This window comes from Lissotriton helveticus, chromosome 1_2, assembly GCF_964261635.1.
Source record: "Lissotriton helveticus chromosome 1_2, aLisHel1.1, whole genome shotgun sequence".
Lineage (NCBI taxonomy): Eukaryota > Metazoa > Chordata > Amphibia > Caudata > Salamandridae > Lissotriton > Lissotriton helveticus.
Window position 1 is genome coordinate 80,974,999 of NC_136058.1, and position 13,194 is coordinate 80,988,192.

The window sequence follows — 13,194 nt, forward strand, 5'->3', positions numbered from 1 at the left end:
GGTCGAAGTAAACTTAATGTACTTCCAGGTCTACTTGTGCCCCTTACCCAAAAGTACTTCACCCCAATATCAACTACATGAAGGTATTTGAATAGAATTCCACTGTTTCTATTCACATATTCTGTAGTTTGTGAGCATAACACACTATAAGATCTGACCGAGACACCAGTATAGTTTAAAATGTTTATTTTAACTAAAGTGCTCTAACATGCAGTATACGTGCCACAACAAGCAGAATAATGCATAACAGTAATACAGTTAGCATCGCAACCAGTCCATACATTATGAAGGGAGATGTCATTGTATAAAGACAATGGAGAAAATAACTTTAGTGCCTAAACTCCCTTCCCTTGACTAGGTGTTGTATTATATAATAGTAGACCTCTGGGTTTTGTAAACAGACCCCATATCTTAGAGCATAGATGTGATTTCTACAGCGAGGCTGGGTGTTGCTCTTCTCCCTGGAAAGATCCCTCTCCAAGTGTGTTAAAAAACTTGCCTCCCATAATATCAAATGCACGATTCTCCAGCCGCAGCTGTAGTCGTATGTTTTGTCTAGGTGCTAGGGCCTGACCAGAATAGAACAACATGGGGCATTATTTATTGACCTTTTACTCAATGACTAAATTCCAGAAACCAGCAGAGAATGAACATAGCAGACAGTTCTCATGTGAAAGGCTTAAACAGAGGCGTGCAAAAATAAATGTATGTAGTAACGTGCGCAAAAGCGGCATCATGGCTGCACGAGCCATGCTAACTTAGTGATGTCGACAATGTCCCTACAAACCACGTGAAAATAGTTTTTGACAACTTTGCCCCCTTTAAACGAGAACCAGCCATATGCAAATCAGCCTTTCTTGCTCCAATGGGAACAGTCCTGCTCAAACTACCAGGCCAGCGCCTATCACAATAGGAACACCTGGCCTATTTAAACTGATAGAAAAGGAACATTCATGCTCCCACTCCTCAGACTGACAACAATGGCAATAGTGAACTAAGATGCAAGTCAGTTAATCTCTGCACCCTATGGTTGGCCATTATACATGAACAATATAGTTTATCAAATCAAACACAGGAAGAGGTTTTGTACAGTGCACACCCTGAAGGTCATTTATTTGGAGGTCCACTTATGTGATAAAGAAGAAAAAGGAGGGAATGTGAACTAAAACAATTGCTGAGGATCACACAATTTCATCAAGTGGGGAAGCTCGGGTTGATTCCATATTTTCTGGTATCACAATGCGCAATTCTGACACTAGATGTACATGCTTCACTTCCCCTACACCCACCTTGACGTTCCCTTCCTCCCCCCACAATCCGCCACCCTGCTGGCATGAATGCGGCTTTCAGTCACACCAGAGAGCAAACATTTTTGCCCTGAGCAAAATGTTTGTGAGTACCCATGTTATAGGGCATAACTATGTGTGATTCAAATTACTGAAATAATTATTAAGCCATTCGTCCAGGGGGCTTCCCGGCCATGATCTTACTGGCGTTTTTAAATGTACATTAGTTTAAGAGCACTGAGCAAGTACCACTCGCACATAATACGCACCAGAAACCAATCTGAGAACACTAACTGAAACCGTCAATTTCTCCTAAACTGGGAGTTTTCTATGATCAGGTTATGCTTTTATGGTTATGTTTTTTGCTCACTACGCCATTCCAGCTTAGCCTGGCAGTTTGGGCTGGACTGTTTCCATTGGGCACAGGGTCAAGACTGAATTGCATTTGGCTGGGTCCAAACTGGAATGGCATGCTGGGCAAAAAAAAATATGGATTTAGGCCCAGATCTCTGTACTGGGGTGAATGTGTGACATGTTCTGCATTCTGTCAATCACTTGTTCTTTTAGCATTTGCCACCCCGAGTGGGACGGTATGCCCAGACGTGGGTCCCGTGCTCTCCATGCCACGGGAGTCAAGCTATCCTGGCTGATGAGGGCTGAAAGCCTGAAACCGGTCCTAGGATGCTTGTTTCCAGTCCAGGGAGGACCTGGCCCGGAGGTTTGTGCTGGACTGTTCCCATTGGGCGCAGGGTGAAGACTGATTTGCATATGACTGGGTACATACTGGAATGGCATGGTGAGCAAATAAACGATGGATTTAGGCCCAGATCTCTTTACTGGGGTGAATATATGACATTGTTCTGCATTCTGACCATCAATAAAACTTTATAAATAAATAAAATAAATAAATTGTTCTTTTTGACTTCAATAAAGACTCAAGATCTCCAGTGTAGCAGAAGAGCTGCTCTCCTGTATTCAACAATAAAGTAGTCCCTATGGGCAGAAGTGTAGCCCTTCATTTCCAAAGCAATAGTACTACACTAGTATAGGAAGCTGGCTCTGTATATGATATTGCCACTAGTTGGTAATACCACGCAGAGTCCAGGGGTTACCCAAAAATGTACAGGGCTTAATGTAAAAACTAAAGTTCTCTGTTATTGGTAGTGTGGGCGAGCAGCACCAAACATACACCACCAGCGGCACTGGGGCTGCTGGGTGCAATTTCGACATTGAGCACCCAATGCTTTTCATTGGGGATTCTTCTTACGGCAAAGTGGCTGCAGGCGTGGCACCGGAGGTTGCAGAACACCAACGACAGGAGAGGTATTGTTTGGATGTAGGGGATCGTAGGGTCTTCATCGGTTCAGTGTACCAAGGCCCAGGGGCGTTGGGTGCAGCGGTGCCTTTCGACATCTGAGTATTCTTACCTGAGCCTGCTGCAGTCAGGGGGAGCCTCTGGATTCACACTGCAGGTGCAGACATAGAGATCAGGACGCTGGACACGAGGTGAGGATCGCTGAGGAGACTTCACTGCAAAGGTGAGCCACTCAGACTCTACCCGCGGGGTGCAGAGTGGACAGGAGAATCGGATCCACCTGGATTCGGAGTCCTTGAAGTCGGTTTCTTTTGGACAGTTCAGCTGTCCAAGGGAGACTGGAGTCTTTTTCGATGGCAGCAGTCCTCCCACGGTTTTCAGAGGAAGCTGGAGACAGACCGGTAGGGCTGGGGTCAAGGTAGTCGTCGTCTTCAGTCTTCTCAGCAGGGTCTTCTTTCGGCACAGACCTACTTTCCAGGCCTGGAGGAGCCACCTAAAATACTAGCTTTAGGGGCGTTTTAGGGGAGTAGCAGGTAGGGGCCAATGGGCATCTTACCTGGGATGACTAAACCTATTATGCCACTGTGAGAAAGTGGCTCTATATATACTGGACCAGAATAAGGTATAGTGTGCATACAGTCCACAAACCCCAGAGGTATAACAGAGGTTAAAGCCAGGTGTGACCTTACTCTCTAAAGTGGTAGCTTGGTCGAGCAGTAAGGTAGTACCAGAGGACAGTGTAAAGCATTTGTTGTACACACTCAGTCAGCAAAAGGTTTCACACACTCAAAGACTGAACTCCAGGCCAATTGTTTTTATATCAAAGATATAGTTGTTTTATTTCTAGAACCAACAGGCATCAAAATATACTGTTCACAACATGAGAGGTCTCAGATGAGTACTTTGCAGAAAGGCAATAAACTTTATAAACACAATAGGTACAGGGGTTGCAGTAGGCAACACAATTCTACACACAATTTAGCATTGAGCTCAAAGGATTTTCTTATATAAACACAGTTGATTACTTTGTAGATTACTTTGGTAGTTCCAGGACTGGCTCCTAGATTCAGTCCTGGGGTCTAAGCTGAAAACAGTTCAGTAAAAACGTTTTAGGTACTGCAGTGAGTTTTCAGGAATATAAAGCTATTTTAAAAGTTCACGCTTAGAAACTTTTCAACAGAAATCGGGCAATGTTATCCAATGGGAGAAAATTCAGGTTGCAGGTAAAGTACGATCTCGTTACACTGGTAATCCAGTACTGGGCTCCTGGGTCCAGCACTGGGGTCTCAACTTAAAACAGGTAAGTAATGTTGTTTCAGTTTTCGTATGATTTTTAAAGAATATTTTAAGTTTTCAAAAGTAGAAACTTAGAAGAAATTTCATAGAAAAGCAGACAATGGATTCCTATGGAGAAAATTCAGGTTACTAGTAAACCCGGTAAGGATTACTTTTGCGGTTCAGTACTGGGCTACAAGGTACAGTACTAGCTTCTCTCCTGATCACAGGTGAATACTTCAAAATTCGGTTGATTTTATATGAATATTTTAAGTTTCCAAAACTTCACACTTAGAAGATTTTTCGAGTCAAACCAGTCAATGTTATCCAATGGCAGGTAAGTGAGTTACCGGTTTCCAGGTGAGTACTCGTCTGGTGAAGTTGTGGTTCTGGGCATAGACTCAGGGGTCCTCCAGGGACAGGTAGGTACAGTTGGTTCACCCTCAGCGGCGCAGGGTGCAGAGGTAGTTAGGCCCAATGTTATCCAATGAGGGACAGGGGGCCTCCGGTTGGTGGCTGCTGGCTAGCAGGCCACGTGGCTGTGGGAGCTGGGCTCCTGGTCACTTGCTCAGGGCAAAGTGGGCAGCAGGATAGGGCAAATGTGGCACAGCCAGCGGTAATCGGGCGGCAGGGTGCTTTTGAGCCGTCGAGCGCTCAATGTTATCCAATGGGAAAGGTAAAAAGGGAACAAAGGCTGCAGGCTCGGGGGCGGAGACTCTCCAGGGGCGACCAGCACTTCGAGAGGTAAGTTGGGATCTTGGGGCACAGGTAGGTACCTCAAAGGGAGGCACAGGGGGCTGTAGGGCACCGGGTGTAGGGGTGTCATAGGGTGTTGGAAAAGCTTATCCTCCGCTGGTCGCGGTTGGGGTGGCCCCTGGTTCTGAGTCTGCAGGCGTCATCTGGTTCGTCGAGGAGGGTCTTTGGTCACTGGACTTTGGGTCCCAGTCGCCGGGAGGACGTCCTCGTGGTCTTGGATCACTCGGGCACGGGCCGGGCTTGGCGGGTGCAGAGTGGGCTGGGGGGTTGTTGCAGCAGAGCCTCTGCTGTTGGGTGTCCCAGTCTTTAAGAGGGTCAAGGCAGGCACGTCCTCTGGGTGTCCCAAGGTTGCTGTCAACAGGAGTCGCCGGGATTTAGGCAGGAGCAGGTTCCAGGATCGACAGGCCGCTAGGGCTGCGGACAAGTCAGTTGTTGTCGTCCTGTTAGCAGCTACGCGGTGGGTCTTCTTCCTCTTGGTCTTCTTTCTCTTATCGGGATCTGAGAAAGGAAGGTTCAGGGAGCCCTAAATACTGAATTTGGGGGCGTTACAGGTAGAGCAAGGGCAGGGACCAATAGGTCCCTGTCCTGGGGTGGGTACACCCCCTAGCCTGCTCCTCTCCTGTGGGAGGGGGGCAGGGCTCCCCATCTTCAAAATGGCCGGAGCCCGGGGTTGTGCTTCACCTCGTCTCCCCCACCTGAGGGGGGGGGGGTTGGCACAGGCTGGCACCCCCCCTCCTGACGTAGTTTTTCCCACCAGAGTGGGGGTCAGGACTGGTGTGGGCCAGTTGCTGGGCACAGCAAATGGTCTGGAGAAGCTCACAGAGGCGGCATGCCTTTGAAGATTCCCCCTGCTCATCCTGGGGGAGGAGACCTAGCACCTCGCCCCGGATGTGCATTGTTGCATGCCCAGGAGAGCGGGGGGCTCTCCACCCAGGGGTCCAGCAACATGTCTGCTGTGTGGCAGCCTCTGCAGCCACTCAGCCCAGACGTGGATTGTAGGTTAGGTTTTCAGGGGGCATCTCTAAGATGCCTTCTGGTGCATTTTACATTAAATCCCACACTGGCATCAGTGCGGCTTTAATGTGCTGCAAAGTTTGGTACCAAACTTGTCAGTCTTCAGTGTAGCCATTATGGTGCTGTGGAGTTCGTAATGACTGCCTCCCAGCACCATATACTCTTAATGGCATCACTGCACTTACAGTGCCCAGGAATGGCCCTGGGTACTGTAGGGTCACAGGGCTCATGCACCTGTGCCCACACCTCTGGCATAGGGCACCCAGCTAGAGGGGTGACTGAAGTATGCCAGGGCAGTGGGTTCTGTGGGCATGGCACACAGGGATGTGCCATGTCGACTCTTTGTTTAGTTCTGTACTTAGACATTCAGCCTCTGTACTTAGACATTCAACCTGCAAAAGCAGTGTGTGGGTGTCAGGGTACAGGGCCCCTGAGGGTGGCACAATAAGTGCTGCAGTCCTCAGGGGTCTACTCTGGTCACCATGCCCTGGGTACCTAGGGTACCATTTACTAGGGGCTGACAGGTGGCCAGAGATGCCAATTGGGTTTTAGTTTCAACACAGTTTTAGGGAAGGAACACAGGCCTTGGGTACCTGGTTGGCAGGAACCCAGGGAACACTCAGTCAAAGCACATCTGCAGTTCAGAAAAAAGTGGGGGCATACCAATGCAAGAAAGATGGCACTTTCTCACAGCCACCCCCCTGTGGGAGGGTTGTAATGAACCTTAGAAGGCGGATTGAAAACAATTTGAAGTTTATTGACAGCAGCACAGTACCGGACAGCCAGCCAATAGATCGAGCAATCACCAATACCATTTCTGCATTCCAAAACATATCTATGATAACACATTTCCCTTACTTGTAAAGGAAGTAAAAGGTTTGATTAATTTTCATTCCTAATAGACGTCTCAGCCAGTTGTACATCTTAACTCTAGAAGCCACACCTTCTTGTTTGACAGAACAGTTCCCTTAAGTAGTGTCTCATTCCTGTATTTAACCAATTTTCTTACATTCTACACTCTGCCATCTTGAGCAACACCACTATTCTTATTAAATTTCCTCACTCTAACGGCATTACCAAACTTAGAACCACCTTCCACTACAATACCCGGTTTATGGATCCTCACCATGTCTCCGACCACAAGTTTGGTGGCCTCCACTTTTCATCATACCTCGTCTTCATCTTTTCTCATTTATTTTTCACTTTTTCTGCCACCTTACCAAGGTCCACACGATTGAGCTTTCTCTTTATCCACCACGGACATAACTTGGAAAAAGGATCTCTACCTTTCAGCAATCTAAATGGGCTCACCTCTGTGACCGAATGGGTAGTAATGCGATACACCCACAACTTCTCTCTCAATGCATTCTTCCTTTCAATGCCAGATTTACATGCTACTTCAAGCCCCTCTTTAAGCACATGGTTAAAGCACTCAACCTGACCGTTCTCTTGTGGCTCAAATAGAGACATACGCCATGTCTAAATCCACAAGTATTAAGGAATTTCTCGTTTTCCACTGAATTAAGCTGTACCCCATTTTCAGTCACCAATACTTCAGGACAGCCTTCAAGAGCAAAAATCTCTCTAAAGAATCCAATTACTACCTGAAAAGTCATATGAGCAACAAACGTCACTTCAGGCCACTTTGAATGATAGTCAATTAAGACTAACACAAACCTTGCATCACAAGGTAAGCTGTAATATGGACCTGAAACATCAAACGCTGACTTTAGCCATGGAGTACTGGGCCATGCCACAGATTTGGGAGGAGCAGGAAACATTTGTCACTATTTACACACACTGTGCATTCTCCGATTCTTTGGTCTACCATTTTATCCAAACATGGCAACCAGAAATTTGCTCTTATGAGGCGTTTCATAGAGGACATACCTTGGTGCCCCATATGTGCCAACCTCAAAATCTCGTCCTGCATAGTTCCTGTGGAAAACACTTCCCACCCTTAAATAACAACCCCTACCAACTCAATCTCAACAGCAACTTTTGCATAAGGCCTAACGATCAGGCAGCATGTTTTTTTCCTGAGGACACCCTTCTACCAAATACCTCTTTACCAAATGACAACCATTCAGCCCTTCAAACTCAACTCCTGCAAAACCCCTAACCAGAGCTACCATTTCAATCTCTTCCTTATCCTCATCCTGCCTCGTAAGTGGACAAGGTAGTCTGGACAAACAGTCAGCAGTGACACTACATCTGCCAGGAACATACTGCACCCGAAAGTTATATTCTTGCAACCTTGAAGTGAGTCTGGCTACTCGTACAGTAGAATTCCACCCTCCTCCTGGTGATAATATCCCTATCAGTTGCTTGTGGTCAATTCTAAGTAAACATCTGCTTCCCCATACATAATTACGATAATGTTCTGTGGCCCCAACACAAGCCAGGAGCTCTTTTTCGATAACCACATACCTTCTTTAACACTGAGGCAGCGTTCTGGACGCAAAAGCCACGCACCATTCATCCTTCCCACTCCTTTGACTCAACACCCCACCATACAAACTGACATCTACAGTTATAACACACAATTTTTTCATACAAAATGACCTAAGAGTGGGAAGGTGTTCAATCTTTGAAGCAAAATGTATGAATACGCTGTAATAAACACATGACTCAGCAAATAAAAACGTTTCTCTGTTATCTGGTGCAGGGGCTTTTACAGTGGCATACACCAGAGATTTCATGGGTACAACTCCATTCCCAGACAGCGTGCGTCCCAAATATTCCACAGTTTTACATCAAAGTTTGCACTTCTCCGCTTTGAGAGTCAAACCATGCATCTTCAATCTCTTGCATACCTCTCTCATATGTTCCTCCACATTCTTTGAGAAAACCAAGATATCATCTTGGAAACATATCACATAACCATACACATCTTTAAATATGTGAAACAACACTCTGAAAAACAGAGGCGGCTGAAACCCAATATGCATCCTTCAGAATTGAAGCATCCCATGAAGTGTTGAGCAGTAAAATGCTTTGATTGTTCTGTATATTCAACCTGGTGGTATGCTGAACAGAGATGTAGAGTAGTGAATATTTTAGCTCACTTCAGAATAGACACCACTTCATTTATGTTTGGAAGAAGGAGGCAATCCACCACCAGATTTGCATTCAAAGCTCTCAAGTCCTCATATAACCTGAGACTTTTATCGGGTTTGCGAGGCAAAACAATGGTGGAAACCTACTCTGATGACTTCACTTCTTCCACAATTCCTTCCTTTACCAATACCTCCAACATGTTCCTTAACTCCTCCCTTACATTTACTGGCACACCCTGTAACTTCTGCCTCATTGGTATCGTTCTCTTTCACTTTGATCTTGTGACTGAATCCCACCAACTATCCAAAGTTCTATGTAACACTGGAAAGCTGTTGGACATTAAATATCCTTGTAGTTTGAATTCTCAGATATAACTAACACTGGTTCTTTGCTTCTGGGATCAAGTAGAATACCCAACTTGGCTTGGTCTCTCCAGCCCCGTACCTTGACTCCTTTAATCGCTATGTATAATGTGATCTGAGCCTTTCTACTTTTGAATTCAATCTCCACATCCACATCCCCCTCACTGTCATTTCTAGACCCATCAAAATGTTCCTCAACAATGTCAGATGCCTCAAGAGAGTCCAACTGTATCAAATCTCCGAAAATGGTCCATGGTGATCCAGATTCAGCCATAAATAGTAACTCTACATTCAAAATCTGAACCACACACTTGGGAGATCCTATAATGTACTCCTTTCTAAAATCCTCTTCCATCCCCACTTTAGAATCCTTTATAGATAAAATACCACATTCGCCACTACTTCCACCATTTTGGTTGCGGTCTTCCTCCATGTATGAAACTTTACCTTTTGTAGAGTTACTACTGCTGCCTCTCTTGAAATCTCTACATACTTGTAAGAAGTGCCCAATGCGACCACACTTAATACATTATTTTCCTACTGCAGGGCAACGGGGATACGAAGCAACATGGCCTAAATTCCCACATCTGAAATAATGTTTACTTTACGATACTACCGTACGTACTTCACCAGCGTTCTTACTGTCTCTATTAAGAGATGTTATCTATCTCTCAGATTGTTTAAGAGCTTTAGCTGTACTAATATCAGCTTGCAAATTGGGATCACCCATTATCCATAATTGTTCCTGCACCTTCTTGCTTTTGACATGTACAACGATCTGATCCCTGATTATTTAGTTCGTAATGTCTAAAGTTGCAGTTAGTGGACAAGGCTCTTAATCCGGTGAGAAACCCATCATATGTCAGTTTCTTCCTGTGTCCTGGTATATAATTTGAACCTGTTAAGGGCCACACTAGTAATAGGCTTGAAATGACCTTCCATACGGAGTAGGGCTTCCTCATATGCATTACGATCACACCATCTTCTACTTGTGGCAAAATTCTAAACATCACCTGCCCTTTAGAGCCTTAACAAGGTAAAATAATGTTTTTTTCTTCATTCAGCTGCCATTCTGTCACCATCTATGGCCTTTAGATAAGTGGCTAATTCTTTCCATCTTAACCAGGGAATCGGTGTCTCCCCTTTACTTTGAAGGAACTTAGACGGTGAATCAAATTGCATATTGATTGATGCGATTCCAGAATCAGTTCATTACTAATAATTCCCGGACTTTTAACTAAAAAAAAAAAAATATTTTTATATCCTTTTTGATTTTCAAAATGTTTTCTTTATTTCTTTAACGCCTTAAATTAATTGTTCAAAGATTCTCCAAAATTTTAGGAGGCTGGGAATAACTATGGCAACTGCGACCTCAAACAAACACGAGGTACTCAAATTCGACCGAAAATATGAATTAAGGCACAGTACGTGATAATGTAGAAGGAACAGGCAGTTCGGTATAAGCAGCGTGCCAAACTTTTGTCAGCCGCAAAGAAAATCAATTTGAAAACTGTGTGAAGATCCTGGAGACAGGAAATCCGGAAGTCGGAACCAAGCAACGCGCCTCCGTACTGTTATGGGGCACGTTGAAACATGGTCATGTATGAATCTCACATCCGTATGTGATGACACTGGACCGCAGTGGTGGGACATGGAAGAAACACAAATGTCAGGAGGCCATATCCTCAGGATTCCACAGATCGTCGTTGGAATCTTCGAGGCAAATACGTTGAATGCAAAGTCCACCAAAGTAAGCAAAAATCATTAGAATTGTTGTAGACGCCTTAAACCTTCCTGGATTTTCATCAAGGTATAGGCCATGGTAAACGGCGTAGTATGAAGGCAAACGTACACTATAGATACGTAGTGAAATCCTCAGATTCCTTAATACCGCACCTGTGCTGCTTAGAGAAAAGTAGCAGGTTTGTCTTCAACCCTCGTCACCAATTTGTAATGATGCTTCAAGGCAGATTGTGAACAATTTGAAGGTTGACAACAGCACAGTACCGGACAGTCATCCAATAGCTCCAGCAATCACCATTACTGTTTCTGCATTCTAGAACATATCTATGGTAATAACAGAATATTTTTAGCTTGAAAATAAATTATGTACAGTGCAATATGCAACGTAACAAGGGGGCATAGACCTAGCCCTGATTGTAGGAATCTCCCCATCTTCAAGATGGGGGGACTGAAAGATGTTCTTCAACTCGCCTCCCCCACCTTAGTGGTGGAGTTGGCAGAAGTGGGCACACCTCATATTCTTCAAAGTTTTCCCACTGGTTTTGCTGACCAAAGTGGGGGTGTAAACCAGGGGCTGCCATCTTCTGCTAGAAGCAGAGGCTGGGGGTCGCATTACAAGGCGGCAAGCCTTTGAAGCTTCCCTCTTCGAGCACTGGCCCATTTTGTGGGAGGAGGTGTGATACCTCTGCCCAGGATGTACATTGTTTTTGGCCGGTGGAGGTCAAGGTCCTCAGCCACCCTAAGCAAAACCATGGCGTAGGAGGCAGAATATTCTGTGGCTGGACCAGGAGAACGGAAAAGGAAAATGTTACTTACCCAGTAAGCATCTGTTTGTGGCATGTAGTGCTGCAGAATCACATGCTTAGCATAATCCTGCCATCTAGTGTTGGGCTCAGATGTGTGAAAGTTGTTTTACTTCAAAGAAAGCCTTTCTAATCAAGAGGTATAGCAACTCCTCCTCTTGCCTGCAATGTGCATGGTCCTCCACTCTATTGTTAGATTGTTTTCCGCATGGCTGGTGAGGATGGAGTACAAAGGATAATGTATCCTAGTGAGATGACCGTGCGAAAGTAATGAAATATATAGTCAACTGCAACCAACAGCGGTTTCTGGGGAGGAGGGTGGGCGAACGTGAATCTACAGCTTTACATGCCACAAACTGATGCTTACTAGGTAAGTAACATTTTCCGTTTGAAGCATGTATGACTGTAGATACACATGCCTCGAATAGACAGCAAAGCAGTTCTCTTTCATGAGCAGTGTCTAACCTGCAGGGGTTGCAGTTGTTTGGAATAATGTACGTAGAACCACTTAGACCAAATTAGCTTGCTGAACGGACTTGACATCTACACAGTAATATTTTGTAAATTTACGTGGTGTAGACTATGTAGCTGCTTTACATATGTCAGCCATAGGTATGTTTCCTAAGATGGCCATTAAAACTTTTTTGCAAGTAGAGGGATCTTTTATAGTGATAGGTATAGTTATTTTGCTTTAGTATAACAGGTTTAAAAGCATTTGACAATTTAGCGTGAAATGCATGATTTAGAATTGGTTCTCCTTTTATGTGGGTTTGAAAATGCAATGAAATGATTAGGTTCAATTAATATAGTAAATATTAATATAGTATAGGAGTGTTGAGGTTCAAATGGAGGACCCTTGAGCCTTAATACAATGTTAAGATTCCAAGTAGGGGCTGGTGTTACCCTAGAAGGAATGATTCTTTTGAAACCCTCAAGGAAGTGTTTAATTACAAGAATCGTGAATAGAGAAGTGTGTCTGTTTTGGAGATAAGCGTCTACAGCTTCTAGGTGGAGCATTATGGATGAAAAAGCTAACCCAGCAACATGCAAATGAAATGATTAAAAGATAATATCCTGCACTTTTGCGCCTAGAGGATTAATGTGTTTTGAATGACAATAGTGAACAAATCTTTTCCACTTTGCCAAATAACAGGCCCTAGTGATGAGCCTTCTTGCTTCTTTAAGAGTGTCCAAACAGGGTTTAGGTACAGGCCTCGAAAAAGCATAAAATGTAACTAGAACTTCAGGTCGAGTAACTTGAATAATCTATTCACCCTGACTGTAATGTACTATACCTATAAACTGGTCTCAAATTGTATTGTCATTGGCAAATATTTTATGTAAGTCACCTTTTTCTTTATTCTCACATTTGAGTGCACCTTCAAATATGTGAGTTTAGCATTTCTGCTGAACGAAACAAAAGTCCTGTGTTTGATTAAACAGACTAAACATTTGTTCCATGTACATTAAGACTATAGCCCACATATAGGGTACACATGATCCGTGACTTGCCTCTCAGATCACTAATAGCATGGCCATCAGGGCAGGGCCGTTTCTCAGTTCAGGTTTAAACACTCACT

The 13,194-nt window shown here is 44.5% G+C and overlaps 1 protein-coding gene across 5 annotated transcripts in view; it reads right to left on the reverse strand.

Annotated features, from left to right (window-relative positions):
- MIER1 (MIER1 transcriptional regulator) overlaps window positions 1-13,194 on the reverse strand; it is a 399,774-nt gene that overhangs the window by 54,630 nt on the left and 331,950 nt on the right. The gene's annotated exons all lie outside the window — the stretch shown is intronic.